Here is a 19,798-nt window from a genome sequence, read left to right on the forward strand (position 1 = left end):
CACAGTGACAAATATGGAGGGAAAGAGGTGGACGTTTCCCCTAAAAAAAAAAAAAAAAAAACATTACATCACCCTCTGCACAACCCTGTTGCCATGGCTACGGAGTCACATTAGTCTAATCATACTACCATCTGACACCTTCACTTAGCCTTCATCCGAGCCCCGTCCCTGAACTCCGCGGCTCCGTGCGTTTGACTGTGTCACACTTGTCTTGCTCCCGACTCGAACTGGGATTTTTATTTGAATAAAAAAGGTGGCGGTCGGTCTATCGTCTTGACTACAGTACAGTACAGCGCCGTGTATTTCCCCCCCTGAGGCCACTGCACTGGAAGAACTGTTTCAATGATCTGACTTGAATGCACTTTGGAGATTTGGGGGTTGATAGCCGGGTTCAGCTTCACTGGGGAAAGCCTCACACTGCTGCACAACACGAGGCCTAATGTTGTCATAGCTACACACATCATCATCATCCACCTGTCCAACTCTCAGTGTAAACAGCAGGGGGAGTTTGCAGCAATCTCAAAAAGAGGAAAACCAGACATGTGATGCGTCAGACATGAGGAGAAAGGTCAAGAATGATGCTAGCACGTTGCATCGACATGAATAAAAGTCACTGCATTCAACAACCAGGGTGAATTCGCCTCATGTGGGAAATTTTTTGCCTTTTTTCCACTGGTTGAGTTCTACTGCTTGATTCTTTTCCTTCCTTTTCTTTCCCTGGTTTTGTCTCATTGCCTTACTCTTCTTTTCCACTGTGATCTGAAATGCATTACATTCAATTAATCAATAATGCGCGATCCTTTGATTACTTCTAAACTCAAACATTTATCAGGAACATTATCCAAAAAAGACAAGATTTAGAAACAAAAAAAAAAGGGAGCCAAGGGGGCAGCAAGACGATGACGACGCATCAAAGCGACTTTGTTGATAGCTTGTTGATCCAACATGGCGGCAGACGCTTTACTGTACCTTTCGATGCAGCTAGAAAGTGTTTTAAGTAGTTTAGACCGCAAGTTTATTTTGAAAAAAGAGCAACGTTTAGCGTTTTTTTTCCTTATCGGATTTCTGTTGCTCTCCATACGACATCTGGTATGATTGATACAATTGGCTGCAAGCTATGTACATGTAGACGCATTTGATAGACATTCGTAGCGACCAATAAACAGCTCTGGGCTTTCGTAAACCACGCCTCAAATACGAAAAAATGAACAGGTGGTTCCCAGACCGAATCTCAATCTACATTGGGACGAGGTCTGGTGTTAGCCAGGCTGGATAAACGGGGGTTAAGGAGAGAAGTCTTAGTAATTTGACATATTTGAGCATTTTATTCAAACGCAATAGTTACTTTTCCTGGTAATGAATTACTTTTACCATGTAGTAACTCCTTGGGGAAAGTAACACGTAACTATTAGCCTACTTTTTTTAAAGTAACGTGCCCAACACTGCTCATATAGTTGAAGTGCATGAGAGCAGGAGGTGTGAACGTGGAGAATCAGGTCCAGGTTCGCTGGTCGAAGCTGCTGCAGTTTGAGCACATAGATGAGTAACGACCTGTGATGAGCAGGACTGGGTAGGATTAACGATAGCAACGGCTCCCATTGTCAAACTCACTGTTGTGATAATGGCGTTGTTGTACCGTACTTCCTGCGACTGCAACCAGAGTGAATGTGCAAATCAAAAACACAGAGGTCTGTTCACACACTAAGTCTCACATAATGTGCACAGTTCAATTCCTATGGAAGCAAATGTGAGACCTAATGTAATAATGTACCCACTCAAATATGTTCAATCACACTGGCATCACTCAAACTAAAGAGAACTCAAACGCATTAAAACGATCTGTTTCATATTCAGATCTTAAAGCAGATATCAGCTTCACGGCCGTTTCGGCTAATGCTGCGTTCAAGGCAGGCTTTTGAAACCGTAAGTTACAGCTTCAAGTCACAACTACGACTTGGTAGCGTTCCAGGTAACCCGTAGCTCGTGTTTTTACCATCCTGTTGTCTGTGAAAGTTCCCTATAACGGCCACTCGTAACTTCCGACCCGTGAACTCGTACCAGATCGAACTGGTATGACTTCACAGGAAGGAAAAACACAAAGTACGAGTTTCTTTGAACGCACCATGAGTTAGCAGCCCCCGCCCTTGTCAGGCATCAATTGGTCCTCGTGCTACGTCACCACATTCACGCGCATCCCTTGGCTGCACACACAGCCCTTCATGCCGTTCTCTCTCCTCATTGGATAACACTTGTATCCCACAAGGAAAATTTTCTCCTCGGGTTACAGCAGAGCAGAGTGACGGAGAGACTCGTGTTTAGGCTGAAATACTTCATGTAAGTGATTGCTGACGGAAAATAGGACTATTTAGGACTTATATTAACAAAAACATTCCACTGATATCTGCTTTAACCTGACCTCAGATCAGTTCTCTCAACCGTTTTGCCTTGTGAGTCAAAGTCAATTTGCACATTTCCAAAATTGCAAAAAGCTAATTATTTCCTTATTTTGCAGGAACAGCAAGAGAACCTCTGCTTTTCTATCATTACTTTCATCTTATAAGTGCAGAGACTTGTCTTTCTATCTTCTGACCCCTTCAGGGGATCCTCGCCTCTAGGTCTGGATCCATACACTATATAGAAAAGTTAATAACAGAAGTGAAGCAGAACTGCTGTATTGCTGGTGTAGGTACTGAACAGTGATCTATAGCTGACGCTCCGCCAGCCTTTTCTGCAAACCGCCGCTCCTTCTCCTGCTGCTGCTGCTGCTGCTGCTGCTGCTGCTTAGTCAGTCACTCTGACATTAAGCTAATTTACCAGCTACATGGTATTTGTGCACATTATACATTTCTCTGCTGTCCCTGACACAAAGTTATACTAGAGGAAGCAATAACCTTATTCAGCACTGGGGGAGGAGGGGGGGAGTTATTACATTTATACCTGCTACACTAGCACCACACATCAAATAAAAATCAAAATTGCAGCAGTGTGTGTTTGGTTTTAATATACTGAAACGAGCCTTGGGAATAAGCTATAAAAATGACGACTAGCTCAATGTGTTCACTGCTGAGCAAGAACCTACTAGCACAAAAAAAACGCATTCAAATTTCAAAATTATTCCTTCTGTCCCTTCCACTTGCACCGTGGCCTTGGTTGGCCATTTCAGCTATGAGATACAGTGTAATCTTTATACGTTTCTCCAGGGAGCATTACACCACAAGACAGAGTGATGGTAATAAAGCAGAGAGTCCTGCTATTGAACGTGTCAGTGAGGTCGGGACTCGGCAGTAAAATAAAGTAGCTGCTACAAGGTGTCGCCAACAAGAAAGGAAGGGAGCTAGAACCCAGATATGAAGTTTGAAACTATCTGGGTTCCAGCTCCCTTCTAGAAAGATCAAAATAAAGACGCAAATATAGGAAATTCAAAATCCTGAGGAATTTGATATTAAAGCAGGAGAAGACAACTGTAACTTTAGCAAATGTACATAAATGCAATTGGCCGACAGTCAATGTTAGTTTCTTATGCACACGCCAAGACTCACAGGATGCTACAATAGTGCAAGTTTTATCTTATTAACATTGGCTCAAGCAGCAACAGAAATATGAACATTAACTTCTCTCAAGTCATTGTCGATGCAGCACTTTACTAATGTTTAATGCTTAATTTAACTTGTGTTTTAATCTGAAATTTGCAGCTGTGTTTATTTATTTCATGGCACCTATTCACTGTATTATTCACTGTATTTCTATCATTGCATTTATTGTATTCAGTATTATCCTAAGACTGCAAATTAGCTGAAGCTAGACGTCTTATATGCATCACGTTTTCCCATTTTTTGTGGCAATGTTGTACTGTATGTATCGTCCCTGTTAAATAAACATTAAAATAAATATCACAGATCTATCAGTATCAGTAGATACAGATATAATCAGCCTTTATAATGACGTATCAAATGAAAATGTGAGAACAATACAAAAGATGTTGCTAGCAGGAGTTTCAGCTCACTATTTAGCTGTTTAACATCATGTGAAGTGAATAAGAGTGAATAAGCTGCACTTAATTCAACATGTGACCAGAAACATGACTTTAAATGACTGATATTGTTTTGTTTCCTAACCTTCCTGCTGCTTCGATACATGATTGACTGCCATAGTTTAACATTAGGCGCCAATTAAGCCAATACAACGATTGGCATTACATTACATTTATCTGCAGGAAACAGGACTAAATGATCTTATAAAGAAGATTAAATCTGTGTAATTACAAATGGATGCTGTCCAGATATCCCCCTTTCTTTCTGAGGATTAGGAGTTGATTATAGCACAGATCTTAAAGGAAGAAAAAAAAAGAAAAAGTAAAAAGGTCTGCAGTGCTGAGTCCTAGTCAACTGCTGAACAAGGCAAACGCAGCAATGCACATTTGGAACCGAGTCACTGAGTCCAGGCCAATAAGTGTTACCATCTCACTTTTCTCCCCCCCCACCCCTGTACATCTCCAGTGAGCTCCCCCCTTTTGTCTACTATGTATGTGTGTGTGTGTGTGTGTGTGAGAGAGAGAGACAAGAGACAAGAGGGGGGAGGTAGAAAAGAAAGGCCCGTACATTGAACAACAAGCCCCGATGCTAACAGAGCGTAGCTTCATCCTGTTCCTGTGAAGTGAGAGAAATAGAGCCAAGCGCAGCATTCTGCTCCACGGCTGCCTCAGCAAAAACACAATATGTTGGCTCTGGAGGACCTCGCTGGCAGGAACTCTCACCCCAAACACTATCATCAGATTCATTATACTATATATGCTGCTTATTTAGCTGGAACATCCACCTTTATAATAAAACATGGGAAAGGGGAAAGGGGGGAGAAACACTGCATCATGAATAAGAGTGTAATCACTGAGGCTCTTCAGAAGTTTTGGATAACTACGTTTTCTTCTGTTACGTGAAAATGGGATTCGAGGACACTCAGCCGACACCACAAAGTATAAGCTCTTACAGTGTAGAGCTGGTGCTTGAATTACAGATGTTACTGGTTCAAATTTGCGGACTTCACGCGTGGTCCACGCGAGACGGCACAAGACTCATGCATTTTTTTTCTTTGGCGAGACAAGAGGTTTTAATGAAAAGCCTCAATGTGCCAAAACAACCGCCAGGTGGCATCTGTGAGAACGGAGGACGACAGGCGGATGACTCAGTGATCTGTGCAGTAATCCACAGCTTAAACTCTAGGCTATTAAACTAGAACTAACTACTGTATACACTGCCTAAATCACAGAAACTATTGTAATATGATAAAGCCTGTCTTGCTTTATGACTTGATGATTATGTATCACATATCGCCGCGATTAGGAGTGGCGCTGTTCATGATAGCCTACAGAATACAAGAGGATGAAAGGAGAACTAGCTGCAGACAGTAAATAATATAGTAGCCTAGTTTTTCAATGACAAAATGTAACGACGGCAGCTACAGTAGACTATAGCCCACGTCTCACTCTCTTTTTTCGGTCATCTGTCTCGTCATCTCCAAAATGTGTTTTTAAAATGAGCCAACTACAGTACTGTGCAGTAGTGCCGCAGATTTCTCACTCCGCACCTTGTTTGAGAGTGCAGCTGGATGATTTCTTGTGAATGAACGGGTCTGTGTCACTTTGGGGCTGGGCGATAAAACATAGGATAAATAACTTTCCCTCGATAGAAGACGCGGCCGATACAAAGTGACACCGTCAGCCATGCAGCCGGCCTGGACTTTTTATTTTTAATTATGAAGGGTCATCTGCGCAAGGCAAAGATGATAGCATCAACAAAACACGGCGTAACACACGCGGCTGTATGGGACAGGCTTTTATTTAATTCAGAACAAACCGCTTAGCAAAAATGGAAAATATAGTCTATACTAATTAATTGATCTGTTGTTTGGCCACTGTTTGAAAATAACCCGAATTATGAGCAAATAATCTGATCCAGAACAGCAGTCATAATCAGACTTCTTCTAAATAAACCTAAACATTAAATAACTGGGTCAGGTCGGACCATGGGGTTATTTTTTCTCTTCTTCTTCACAGGAGAAGAGGAGGTGCGCTGCGCTCACGGACGCGTTGATGTTTTGTGATTTATCTGCTGCCTTGACTCTGCCCTTTATACATGTGCGTTCAGATTAACAATAAGACAAGCCATGGTTGAGTTTATTGAGTTTTAGCTGCTCAATCTCATTGTTTCAAAGAAAAGGGATTGATTTTTATAACGAAATGAAACGAAAACAATATTATATTGATACATTGTTGTAAAAAAAATCCAAAAGAAACGAAAATGAACTAAAGAAAATAACTTTCACACACACACATTAAAACAGTGCGATTGGTTGAAAGCTGATAATTAGCCATGTGCTTATAAGCTGATTGGCCGAAACCAAGAACAAAGCCGCGTGAATGGCCAATCGCCATGTGTTAACATTTCCATATTCCGCACATTCTGTGACAAACTGTAAACTGTTTTCTTGTCTGTAACAACATCTATTGCACGTCTGTCCGTCCTGGGTGAGGGATCCCTCCTCTGTTGCTCACCCTGAGGTTTCTCCTGTTTTTCCCTGTTAAAAGGGTTTCCATGGAGTTTTTCCTCAGTCGATGTGAGGGTCTAAGGACAGAGGATGTTGCTACGATGCCATGTGAAGCCCTTTGAGACAAACTGTTTGTAAAAACGGGCTATACAAATAAAATTGCCTTGCCTTGCCTTGCCTTAACGGCCGACATGTAAATCAGCTGTTTCGATGGGCGTTATATGAATAGAGATGTTAATGTGGTACTTTGCACATAGCCTCCTCTTCTCCTGTGAAGAAGAAGAGAAAAAATAACCCCATGGTCCGACCTGACCCAGTTATTTAATGTTTAGGTTTATTTAGAAGAAGTCTGATTATGACTGCTGTTCTGGATCAGATTATTTGCTCATAATTCGGGTTATTTTCAAACAGTGGCCAAACAACAGATCAATTAATTATTATAGACTATATTTTCCATTTTTGCTAAGCGGTTTGTTCTGAATTAAATAAAAGCCTGTCCCATACAGCCGCGTGTGTTACGCCGTGTTTTGTTGATGCTATCATCTTTGCCTTGCGCAGATGATCCTTCATAATTAAAAATAAAAAGTCCAGGCCGGCTGCATGGCTGACGGTGTCACTTTGTATCGGCCGCGTCTTCTATCGAGGGAAAGTTATTTATCCTATTTTATCGCCCAGCCCCAAAGTGACACAGACCCGTTCATTCACAAGAAATCATCCAGCTGCACTCTCAAACAAGGTGCGGAGTGAGAAATCTGCGGCACTACTGCACAGTACTGTAGTTGGCTCATTTTAAAAACACATTTTGGAGATGACGAGACAGATGACCGAAAAAAGAGAGTGAGACGTGGGCTATAGTCTACTGTAGCTGCCGTCGTTACATTTTGTCATTGAAAAACTAGGCTACTATATTATTTACTGTCTGCAGCTAGTTCTCCTTTCATCCTCTTGTATTCTGTATCATGAACAGCGCCACTCCTAATCGCGGCTATCAGGCTGTCAGCATTGTCCCCAAAACGTCTGAGCAGTATTTAGTACGGTGCTGCCACCTAGAGGAAAACAGTTGTGGTGAAAAGTCACGCGATCACGCGATCCTGCAGTGCAGGACAAACCCCGCAAATTTGAACCAGTAACATCTGTAGGCTCTCGACCCTCTATGTGTATTGTTCCAGTGACTGTAACCTCTGCAGCAGAGAGAGTCCTCAACCCATTGAAAGAATCCTTTGAAACAGTAGCGGACAGTAACCTCATATTTAGCCTGAATGGCCATTTCGTTACCACTCCATTGTTAAGAGTAAGTCGCTGCCTTCTTCTCAGATTGGGAAGAAGGATTCTATAGACCCTTTCAGAGAGTATAAACAAAGACAGGTGTTACCAAGGATACTAATTAAGGCTCCATTCTATTTAGTGTACCAGAGCGTTTTCTAATGAGCCACACCTGTCTTTGTTTATACTCTCTGAAAGGGTCTATAGACTTTCTACCATTTCTGTTCAGGAAGTCTGTGCTTTTTAACATGTACATATCATTATGGACAACAAAAATATCTATACATGCTGTCTATACTGTACACAGGCATGTTCACATGCAGGTACAGTATGTGCATAAGCATAACCACCCACATCCCCTCTCTGCACCCTCACACTGTTTGATTCTTGTTTACAGTGAATCAATTGGATCGATTCTTATATAAACTATTTAACATAAGTGCTTTTCAGAATAAAAGCAATAAAAGTCATTTTTATTAAATGAAAATACAAGTCCACTAAGTTATTGTGGTCAAAGATGTTTCGCCGGGTCACTCAAAAGTCAAAAACTCATAAACGTCAGACAGAATCTTCCTGTTGTAATTGTGATAATTAAAATAAATAATAATGTTTAAACCTCTCTGGTGGCTGCAGTGGCCCTCGTGCTGCTATAAGCTTCTCCTGTTTTCATAACGCCAGCGGAGTGACTTGATACAACATCACTGACTTCCTGAGCATGGAGCTCATAGTACAACGTGGCCCGACTGACTCGACCGACGGCTCGTAGCGGTGCCTGAGGGCCGATCGGGTTTCCCCTGGCAGCGCCAACAGGAATGGTGAACTGTACGGCAGGGCAGCCAGCTCCGTGCCCGTGAAATGCTGCGCACCAGGCATTCCTACTGGGATTACACCCTGGTGTAGAGTAACCTGTCTGACCCCACCCAGCACCACCCACTGCAGGAGGATAAAGCTCCAAAGTGGGATTAATCTCATGTTGGCTGGAGCCATCACAAACAAGCACATGGCTGCAGGGCCAGGACGATTAGATAAGTCTAGTCTAGTAGACTTGATAAGTCTGGATAAGTTTGTTTACATACTTGATGTACTTCCACTGAAATGATGCATCACCTCTACAGAGGAATATGCTCATCATGACACATAAGGCACAGTAGGACATAGTCATTGTTTTTCAAGTCAGAAGACAAGAACCAAGTCAAGACCAATCTGTCCATAGTCCAGTCCAACAAGTTCAAAGTTAAGTCAAGTCTACAAGAATCAAGTCAAGAATCAATAAGTGCAAAGTTAGTCCAACAAGGATCAAGTCAAGTCCAACAAGTCCAATGTCAAGTCAAACAAGAAATTGACTCAAGTCCAACTAGGACCATTGAGAACCAAATCAAGAATCAATAAGTGCAAAGTTAGTCCAACAAGAACCAAGTCAAGTCCAACAAGTTCTTTAAAATCCAACAAGGACCAAATCAAGTCCATCATGAACCAAGAAAGTCCAACAAATCCAGTGTCAAGTCCAACAAGTTTGGAGTCAAGTCCAACAACAACAACAACAACAACAACCAAGAAAGTAGTTAAGTCCAAGTCCTAAACTATCATTGTCATTATATGCACTTAGCAAATTATCACATTATTCATAAGTCCAACCAATACAGAGTCAGGACCATTGAGAACCAAGTCAAGAATTAATAAGTCCAAAGTTTGGCCAATAAGAACCAAGTCAAGTCCAACAAGTTCCTTAAAATCCAACAAGGACCAAGTCAAGTCCAACAACAACCAAGAAAGAATTTAAGTCCAAGTCCTAAACTATGTCATTATGTGCACTCAGCAAATTATCACATAATAATAAACAAATCTAATAAGTTAGCTATACCTAATCAATGACTATCAACATTTCTTTTTTTACCTTCAAATGACCTTGCCTTCAAATTATATTTAAAAAAAAAACACCAATAAAAGGTGATAATGATCAGGTGCAACATGGTGAATGTCTGAAATTTCAAACGTCAACCTTTAGGACAAACCATCTGGGGACCTTGACTGACACCTGGTATTGATCTGACATGAGTCATGACAAAGTAAAAAAATTGTTTGTTTTGTTCACACTGTGTCTCTGTATAAACCAGATTGCCAGTGTGCTGCATGGAGCTTCCACTTCATGCCTATTGAAAGCATTGACAGTATTGACATTGGAGAGGGTGTGGGTTGGAAATGACTGAACGTGGGCAGTCATGTTACATAAGCGATAGTCCACTTCTCTGACTAAAACAGCACAAAAACACAGATGCGCCGGCGTGCATACATGTGCTGCTCACCTCCCTCTGACAGATGGGATGTTTCATTTAAGAGACGTGATTATGAAAAACCAGATAGAGCTGCTTTTTGTTACCTGGAAACAACTGTTAACACTTCAGAAATATTCATACTGTGTGATTATGTTAATTATATCAAACGGTGCTCACGACTTTGATTGTAAATGAGTACAAATGGTTCCCCTGAAGCTGCTAAAGTTTAGTTTTCATCCTTTTTTAGACACACGGGCAATAAATATTGAACAGATGGAGGAGATTATTTGGTATTTGGATGCCACCACCACCGCACCGTGTCGAGGTATTTCTCGGTACACGTGGATCACCTGATAGGATCCCCTGTCACCGTCTTCCGGTTTCCCTCCTCAGTTACAGGACTGGACCAGATGGGCTTTGAGTTACATAGTAAAAATGTAAAACACATACCAAGCCTGTGCATATGTGCGTAGATCAAACACACACATGCACACACACACATCTACAGGCCGAATGCACGGTGTGACAGCCCATATTAATTTGTTTTTTAATCTATCTTGGACTCAAGTTCATCCAGTTCGCACTCCGGTCAACGCCGACAATTCCCAGCTCTAAACCGACTTCGTGTTATCATTGTGGAGCCGCTGTACGCCGTTCCTCCACCTGATGACTAACTTCCACAGCTCTGTACTGGTTCTCTCACTTTCCTCCCTCTCCCAGCAGGTCTCTGCTCGGGTTGTCATAGTTACATCCATTAACACACCTGCTACGCCCTTACAGGTCTCGACCACAATAGTCACAGACCTGGCAGGTTTTATTAATTACAGCCGAGGTAAGAATAAAATGAAAATGTAAATGTAATTCGGCTTTGAAGGATGTCTCTCTTTGTTGGTACTGTAGGTGGGTGGGTTCCCATTCACTTGATTTTATGCACATTTTCAATTTTTGTAGTGGAAAATCAGAAAATTGAAAATAGGAATTGGTTTTATATTTGGCTGAATTTGAATGTACGAATGTAGAAACTACAAATGCGACTTAGCTAATAGATTTTGATGTACATAACGCCATTTTCACACTTCTCTGCTGTTTTATTTCATGGTTTATCATCCATAACAAGATGTATCCGTGGTTTTAAGAATCACAAAAACCATCTCAGTGTAGTTTTACAATTCCCTTTCCTCCTTCTTGTTCTTGGCTATATTGGTTATGGGTTAAATAAACAGTAACTGTATCAATAAGTAAAATAGCATCAATGATTTACCATTTTTGGTCACCAACTATGTCTGAGATAGAGTCCAACAAAATGAATCACTCAGTCTGTTTTGTTTGTTATTTCAATTTGCATACAACATTACCACTTTTCACTTTTGTTCAATTTCTTTAATTAAAGATAATAAAAATTTCTAATCTGAATCTGGATCCAGGTCAGCAGACGCATTTTTGTAATGTAGTCGTTCCAATAAATGAACAATAAAATACAGGAAATATCAAAACATGACTTGCAAAGTTTCTGCAGTGTCATTGGTCGAGCTTCTAGAAAATATAAAACTATTGATAAGTTTTATAACGGGAACCAAAGACATAACAAGTCCAGAGAGGAGCTCATATTATAAATGATAATGAAATTTCTGTAATCATATTTCTCCTATTATTATCATCACAGCGCTCATAGATAAAACAATTCAACTCAGGAAGTCGTAGTTTGAGTTGCATTAGACAGAGATGAGCTGAGTTGTTTGATAACCACTCAGCTGGGACAACAACTCTGTTTATTGTTTATTGTTTATTGTATATTGACACGTGGGCCTCAGCAGCATCTCTTTCTCTCTCCTGTAAAACAACACAACCCACATCCCATCCCATCACATCCCAGCAGCATCCAGCCGCTCTGTGAGCAGCCGGCCTCTATCTGATGGTCCCTGGTTACTCATAACGCCATGTTGTCATGCACATCAGCGCTGCTATACTGTTGTTGTTACCGTGGTACATCATCATCATCACCACAGATACGCCGTGTCCTTAGCAACAGGTGGAGACGAGCGGATGCAACACTTTTCTCATCAAAGCATAAAAAAAAATAATACATGTTCGTCTCCTTTTGCGTTCTCCTCTGCTGATCTCTCTACTTATCTTGTCTGCTCTCTCTTTTAATAGCCTCTCTTCCTTCCTTTCTTTATTTATCCATCCATCTTCCTCCTCTTCACTCTCTGCCCACCCTCCTCTTCCTCTGCCTTCCTCCCAAAAACAAAGCCATCATCAAGCTTTTTCCTTTCCTTTTCCTCTAGCTACTCCCCTCTTCTTCATCTTCATCTGCTTTTGCTACCCTCCTCTCTTCCTCCTCCTCCTCCTCCTCCTCCTCCTCCTCCCTCCTTCCCATTACTCCCAGACTGTCTCTTCCCCACAGGATCACAGCGACACAACAGTCATCTCTCATCAGCCCAGACGCCATCTCACAACACGATCGTGAGGTTATCATCCCAGCTCCCGCCTCTCCTCCCTTTTCTCTCCCTACACACTTTACCATTATAGCCCCCCCCCCTTCTCTTTCTTTCTTTCTTTCTTTTTCTCTTTCTTTCTTTCTTTCTTTCTTTCTTCCCTCCTCACCTCCCCTTCTTCCTTCCTCCTGACTCGCTCCTCTTTGGCATTTCATTCTCCTCACCCTCCCTCCACCCTTTTCTGTTCTGACTCCTCCTCTGCTCTTCTGGTCCTTTCTCTCCCTTTCTCTCCCTCTCCCTCTCTCTTTCTCTCTGTGGTACAAAAAGAAATCATTAATCTCAGCTCTAACCCGATAGCTCAACATATACAGATGTTAACTCCCCTCTGAAGGACGGAGCTTCTATATCAACGGGGTGCACTAAATCATACACGCTGTATGTTGCCTCCTTTTGTCCACCGGGAGAAAGAAAAACACCTGTTACACTGAATAAATATAGAAGACTGTGGTGTGTGTGTATGTGTGTGTGTATATGTGTGTATGTGTGTGTGCAGGGACACAATTAAAGAACAGCTGACTAAACATAAGGCTGAATCTTATAGAATAAAGGTGCTTACCCTGCAGCCTTTTTTCACAGCAGCAGGCTCTGCAAAGAACGCACACTTCCTGTACTGTACTGTATATACACAGGCACAACAAATGCACAGCAACACTGTGGACCTCTAAGCGAGTCAGAGTTTCACCTGTCACAGGAGCTTTTAATAAGGTCGCGGTTGCAGTGAAATCAATTAATTAATTAACAGAATCATTAGTTTAGTGGATCCGCTCACAGCAGCCAAGTGAATCTGTGCACGAGTTGAACTTTATTGAGCTTTGATGAGCAGATTAATGTCTCTGATCGATTGAGAGCCTGACGTCACATCCTGCTCACTGTCATTCACTATTTTAATCATCAGTCAATAAGAGGCCTGTGGCTTTAACAAAATCAAAGGTTTACTTAAAAATAAATAAATAAAAACTCCTTCCTGAAGTCTTTTTGAAAACTTTTTGGCTCATCCATCCAAATTCAATTTCTCTAGGAGATACAGTATTGTTCACTACAGAACAACTGAATAATCAAGGGTATCGGATTGTTCTTCTTAGTATCAACACACAAACCGATCGATTAGCAATTGCCTATTAGCATGGGGATGAATGACGATTAACAACGAGAGTTGAAATTTGAGCAGGGTTAATGTACAGTAAGTTGTTATGTAAATTATCACTGCATTTCCTTCAGACTGTTGTTTTAAGTTCTTGTGAGGCAGTTTGTGTTTAGGTGATATCTAAAATGAGTTGTTTAAATCTAATGACGGGTTAGTAAGGTTTTGGAAAAGTGTTGTTTTGGTGCCAAAAGGCAAGTCGTCATTTTATCCCCATGGATGGAAAACCTTTGCCTTTACTGTACAAGGTGCTGTCAATATTCCTCAAGAGTTTTTGCGTTTCTTTTCTCTTTTTTCTCTCCGGTGTGGATTTGTGTTTTGGTGACATACTGTACAATAAATAAAGGCTAAACACACACAGACACACACACATTAACACAATCCAACCAGGCAGCCGGCTAATGTAGGACTATACAGTAAATCCTCCATCCTCTGTTTGCCAAGCCCATGCAGGAAAAAAAAACATTTTAATCACTGAACAAGCACTGAGAAGGTTCTTCTCCGCATTAACCATCACAACTAATCATTGGCCTGATATCGGCTCATTTCTGCTGATATTGGCTGATCAGCCTGGAACCAATCACAGCTGTTCAAACAGAGACATGATATCCGATATCATTCCCTCACTTCTCTTTTCCTATACTTTTATCCCTCTATCATTTCTCCTCCTTTCCCTCTTCTTGCTTTGTCATCTTTTAACCCCTTTAAAGCACCCAACCCCCACCTCTCCTCATTTCCTCATCCTTTCATTTCCCCTTTTCCAAACCTCATCCCTCTCTTTCATTTCTCATCCTCTGCTCTCATTGGGAATATTAACATGTTAACAGGTGTTTAATCTGCAGTCACAGCTACAATCCAACACAGGACAAACAAATCAAAATATAAAGACAAACGCACATTTGTATGAGTTCATCAATAACCTGAACTGTGCACGTGCAAAACATCAGAGCAAAGAAGAATTTTACATCCAGAATGAATTAATTGACCCGTTTTAATTGAGTGGCCGGGGAACAAAAAGCGGACTAACCATCAGAGCGCCTGCTATGCAAAGATAGTGCTCTGTCATCAAATCACCGGTTAACAAAGGCTGACGGTGACCACAACAAAAGAGCTGCTCTCCATCATCGAAATCCACAAATGCACAACTTCCAAAAGGCAGAACAATAGAATAGAATAATAAAAAACAGACATGAGAAGAATCAGATAAAAGGAAATCTGGTCTAACTTTTTATTTATGTGGTGAATAAAGCGAGTAAAATAAAAAAAGCAACAACAACAAGGTTTGTGTTTTCTGTCTGAATGACTGAGGCTCGTTCCAGCTGAAGCAGCCACACCATGTTGTTTACAAACCCAAGTCAGGCTGAGTGTTTCTTTTACCTTCTTTCCTTTCTTCTTCCGATGAGCCGACTTCCCCGCAGCCTTCTCTTTAACCTCCTCGCTCATTTCAGCAGCTGTGAGAGCGAGTGTGTGCGTGTGTGTGTGCGTCCCAAACAGCTGTGTGTACGAGTCCAAAAAGGCTTCTTCTTTTTTTTTCTCCTTTTCTTTTTTTTCTTTTAATCCAGCATGGATGAACGGAGAAGAGTGGAGTGGCGGCCACTCTCAACGTGCAGCACAGCGACCAACTCGCTCAGTAGCTCACACCCACTTTCACTCACACTCACACACACACACATATATATACACACACACACACACGCACACACACTCTCTGTCCGCGAGGAGTGGTGCCAACAAGGCTGCCCGGCTGGAGCGATGGAGAGACGCACATTCTCGCTCTTTCTCTCTCTGTGTGTTTCAGTCTCTCTCTTTCACACACATATACGCACACACAATCATACGCACACACATACACATACACACACACACACACACACACTCTCTCTTCACTTCTACCTGTCCATGGCTGTGGTTGCCTCCCACACACTCCACAAGTGAGAGCAGAGCAGCAACAAGCTACGGGGGCTCGAGTATTAATAGCAATCAATACCAGCTCATCGGCAGGTTTTTGTGTGTGTGTGTGTGTGTGTGTGTGTGTGTGTGTGTGTGTGTGTGTGTGTGTGTGTGTGTGTGTGTGTGTGTGTGTGTGTGTGTGTGTGTGTGTGTGTGTGTGTGTGTGTGTGTGAGTGTGTGTTTCTGTGTAGAGATGTAGAGAAGATTTATTCAACAGGTTATTACAAAAAATGTAGATCATATTGTTAATTAAACTCTTATTTTGAATTGAAAAACACAAGATATATGAGTTTATCTTGTGAAAAGTGAGTTTGTTTTTGTTATAATCACATTTAAAAAAGGGTCCATATTTCAAATATTAGCAGAAATATTAATTATAACATCATTAATTGATTCTGTATTTTCCTTACAGTGTGAACTCAGAACCATTACTGTCCTTTACACGCTGCTTTAAGTCAGTGATATCACCAGAAATGAATGTCAACTGTCACTGGCAAATGTAGTTAGCTGCAGCTAATTAACATTAGCTGTGTGGGTTGGTCTGAGGAGTCGATACCAACGAAGCCGACCGACATCCGATCTCCTTCTGTGATTTTTCTCCACTTTAGCGCCGCACTATGCTAGTGTTGCTCGTTATCAGAGTGAAAGTTGAGGCTGTAAATGGGAGATTCAGAAATCTTTTATCACTTTTCCTTTATAAGTAAATGGGGATGAAAACATAGCTGCTTTTTAGCCAACGTGCGGTCTTCGCTTCTCTGATCGGTAAAAAGGACTCGAACTCTAAAGTCACTTAGATTAACTGTTAATGATGTGAGTAACTTCATGGGAAGCTAAACAATGATGTCGCTCAATTTCAAGTGTCACATATTTCTACTTTATTCAATAATTTAAGCTTATCAATTTTATATTTGTGATCAGGACCTTCAATATTTGGATCAAGATGATACAGTTGACTACAGCTGGTATTTCAATGTGTCAGATAGATATATCATCAGCATTTATGTAAAAATTAGAGAAGAGCCTGGTTTTCGTAATACAATTAAATACAACAAAAGAAAAAGGTTACTTAATGGCTCTGGGATTTTCTTTTCTTGTAAAGTATATTCTTTAAATTAAAAGGTTTCACCACATTTTATTAGCTTGGTGCTTTTATTTTGACGGAAAGGCCTGTCTCTCTCACCCTGGTTCCGGTTGCTTACCAAAACTAAACGGCCCCAGACTATGTAAATATAAGTATCAGATCTTTGACCTTGTATCAGCTGATATCAGACTAGCTCATATACTCTCCACAAGCTCGGCTAAGAAGAATCTCCCATCTTTGTTGTTTGAATTATTAAAAAAAAATTAAAAAACACGGATGTCGATATCTTTATATCATTCAACAAAGTGGTCACATCAGGGGTTAGTAGTAATAGATGGACCAGACTACTCAGCCAATCCCTGCTACTCGAATCATTCAGTGAGGTACAGTATAGTAATAGACGAGACTGGAGAAATAACTTGGATCAAGGCGTCAGACGTTATCACCGAACATGGAGCCTGAGCGACTGAAAGTCAATGATAATATTGATATTCATGTGTTGAAAGGATCTGATGCACAATATGTCTATAGGAAAATCTTCTAAGAGGGAAAATTAAATGTGTTCATTAAATAATGGTTTTTACAGTTGAAAAATAAACCTATCAGTGCTCTCTGGAGGACAAAATATGCAACGTAGACACCGTTTGTAAATGACCTCAAACGTATCTTTGGCATTCATGTAATGCAATTTCTTGTTATTTATAAACCCAGTTACAGTTACGCTCACTTTACTAGGTACATCTAGCTTAAACTAATGCAGTCAGTCCTGCAGTAAATCCTCCTTCATGAGGTTTTTTTTTACATTAGTGTTTTTTTCCCAACCATGTGATCGTCTTGGAGGCTGCTGCTGAACTGTGTTACATTAGACATTAGATATGTTTCTGTTATTCATTCATATAAACGCAGAGGGGGAAATAAAATCAACACCTGTCACTATAACACAATACAGTTCAACAGCAGCTACAGAGGCTACATCTGTCATAATGATCATAAAGTTGAATCAGTGATATTAGCTGGCCGATTTATTAGTTGGGCTTCATGTGATTTAACAGCAGTTTGTCAATATTATTATTAGAGGAATATTTTAATAAATGTGGAAAATACAACTTTTTGGTAAATTTTGTATCTATGCAATATATGTTAATAATATTTGTATGATACATATCCCCAAATACAAAAATTTAATTTAACACAATGTAAATCACAAATGTAATTGCTGCTTAAAGGGATAGTTCAACATTTTGGCAAATTGGCCCATTGCCATAATCCCTATAGTCATAGCAGTAGGTTCGTTACCTTTAATTGTCGGTGCAAGCTATTTTTAGAACGGCGGAGCAGAGCCGTGAGCTGCTCAGAGCTACGCTACGGAGGCTAATGGGATTTCTTGGTTTCCCTCATCAAACTCATCAAATACACAATCCAACAACTCCACAACGCTCTGGTGGACAAGTTGTGACCTGCACATTCACCACACTATGAGATAATAAGAGAACATTACGAGACGGAGTTGTTTTAGAGGTAAATTCATGCAAAACCGCAGATATATTTGGGATGTCACGATTATAGATTTTCTTTTTTAGAGAAATAATCACTATTTCGGTTTTCGATTATCACGATTATTATGCATTGATTAATTTCACAACATATGAATGTGTAAAATCAAAAGTCAAAATACAGTTTTGAAGTCATTCATTATCAAATGTTTACGTTTTTTTTAATCGTTTATTTTAATCACAAATGACACGCTAACATTTCAATTCCTACCAATTCAATGTTAGGTTAGGAAAATGGACTAATATTCTTTACTCTGGTGCTGATCTGCCGATATGGTTCTGACATAATTTTTTCTGAAAAGTGACGGTATTTACAAATCTTTACGATTAAATAATTGTGACGTTTAATACCGTGATTAATTGTGAAAACAAGTAATCTCGACATCCCTAATGTATATGTATACATACGTTTATACATTGTGATTAGATCAGAGGCCGAATTTAGAATTAGAACAGAGAGTAACTCGGGGATAAAAGCGGGACGTGGAGGAGACGAGCTGAGGGATGAATCACTGGATTCCCCCTCAGTCTGTGTGAGGGAAGCTGCCAGACGTGGAGCTGTCTCTTCCTCCAGAGCTGTCAATCACACACACACACACATCGCTTCTTACTGGGAAGGAAAGACTGACAGCGACAAATGGGTCTCTGTGTTCACTGGTGAGAAAAAAATTGGTGGAACAAAAAAAAAGAGAGGGTGGGGGGGGTTTAGGAGTGATGGATTTCTATTGGTCGAGCAGGATAAACATGCATCAGCCACCCCCCCATCACCACCACCTCTTTATCAATAATGGACAAAGAGAATAAAACCTCTGGTGGCAAATCACTGTGGATTATTGCTGTGTGTGTGTGTGTGTGTGTGTGTGTGTGTGTGTGTGTGTGTGTGTGTGTGTGTGTGTGTGTGTGTGTGTGTGTGTGTGTGTGTGTGTGTGTGTGTGTACTGTAGATTACACCAATGTGAGCCAGTTTGCCCAACACAATTACAACTGTAAGATCCATGGAGAAGCAGAGGCATTCACAGATTGTACGCAGCGTGGTTATTCTAAGTAATACACACATTCACATTACATTTGTGTATTTTGCTACCTCTCTCTCTCTCTCACACACTCACACACAGACTCCATATCTAAATAAAGCTTTGATATAATATAAACAAACCCCTGTAACAGTGAATTAAAAGGCACAGTAGTTCACCTGGGTCTGGTGAAGTCAAGGTTAATCACAGTTTGTGTATTTTATGTGTCACTTTTCTTTAAATGGAGAAGTACTGTAGAAGCTTCACACTTCCTGTTTGCACTGAAGACTTTAGTCTGACACCTGGTGGCCACTGGCTGCTATGACAACAACAACCACCTGTGTCGTCTACTCGACTGTACATTCAGATAATATAAATTAAAGTAGAAGCACTGAGATCTGAGTCAAATGTAAATTTAAAAGTAGTCATGCAAAATGGCACATTTAAAAGTGTTTTATTCATCATGTAGGCCTACATATAGCTGGATTTT

At 40.7% G+C, this 19,798-nt stretch overlaps 1 protein-coding gene across 1 annotated transcript in view; it reads right to left on the minus strand.

The window, feature by feature from the left end:
- LOC311002319 (ankyrin-1-like) overlaps positions 1-19,798 on the minus strand; it is a 173,589-nt gene that overhangs the window by 135,141 nt on the left and 18,650 nt on the right. The window lies entirely within an intron of this gene.

The sequence above is a fragment of the Trachurus trachurus genome (assembly GCF_905171665.1).
Source record: "Trachurus trachurus genome assembly, chromosome: 19".
Taxonomy (NCBI): Eukaryota; Metazoa; Chordata; class Actinopteri; order Carangiformes; family Carangidae; genus Trachurus; species Trachurus trachurus.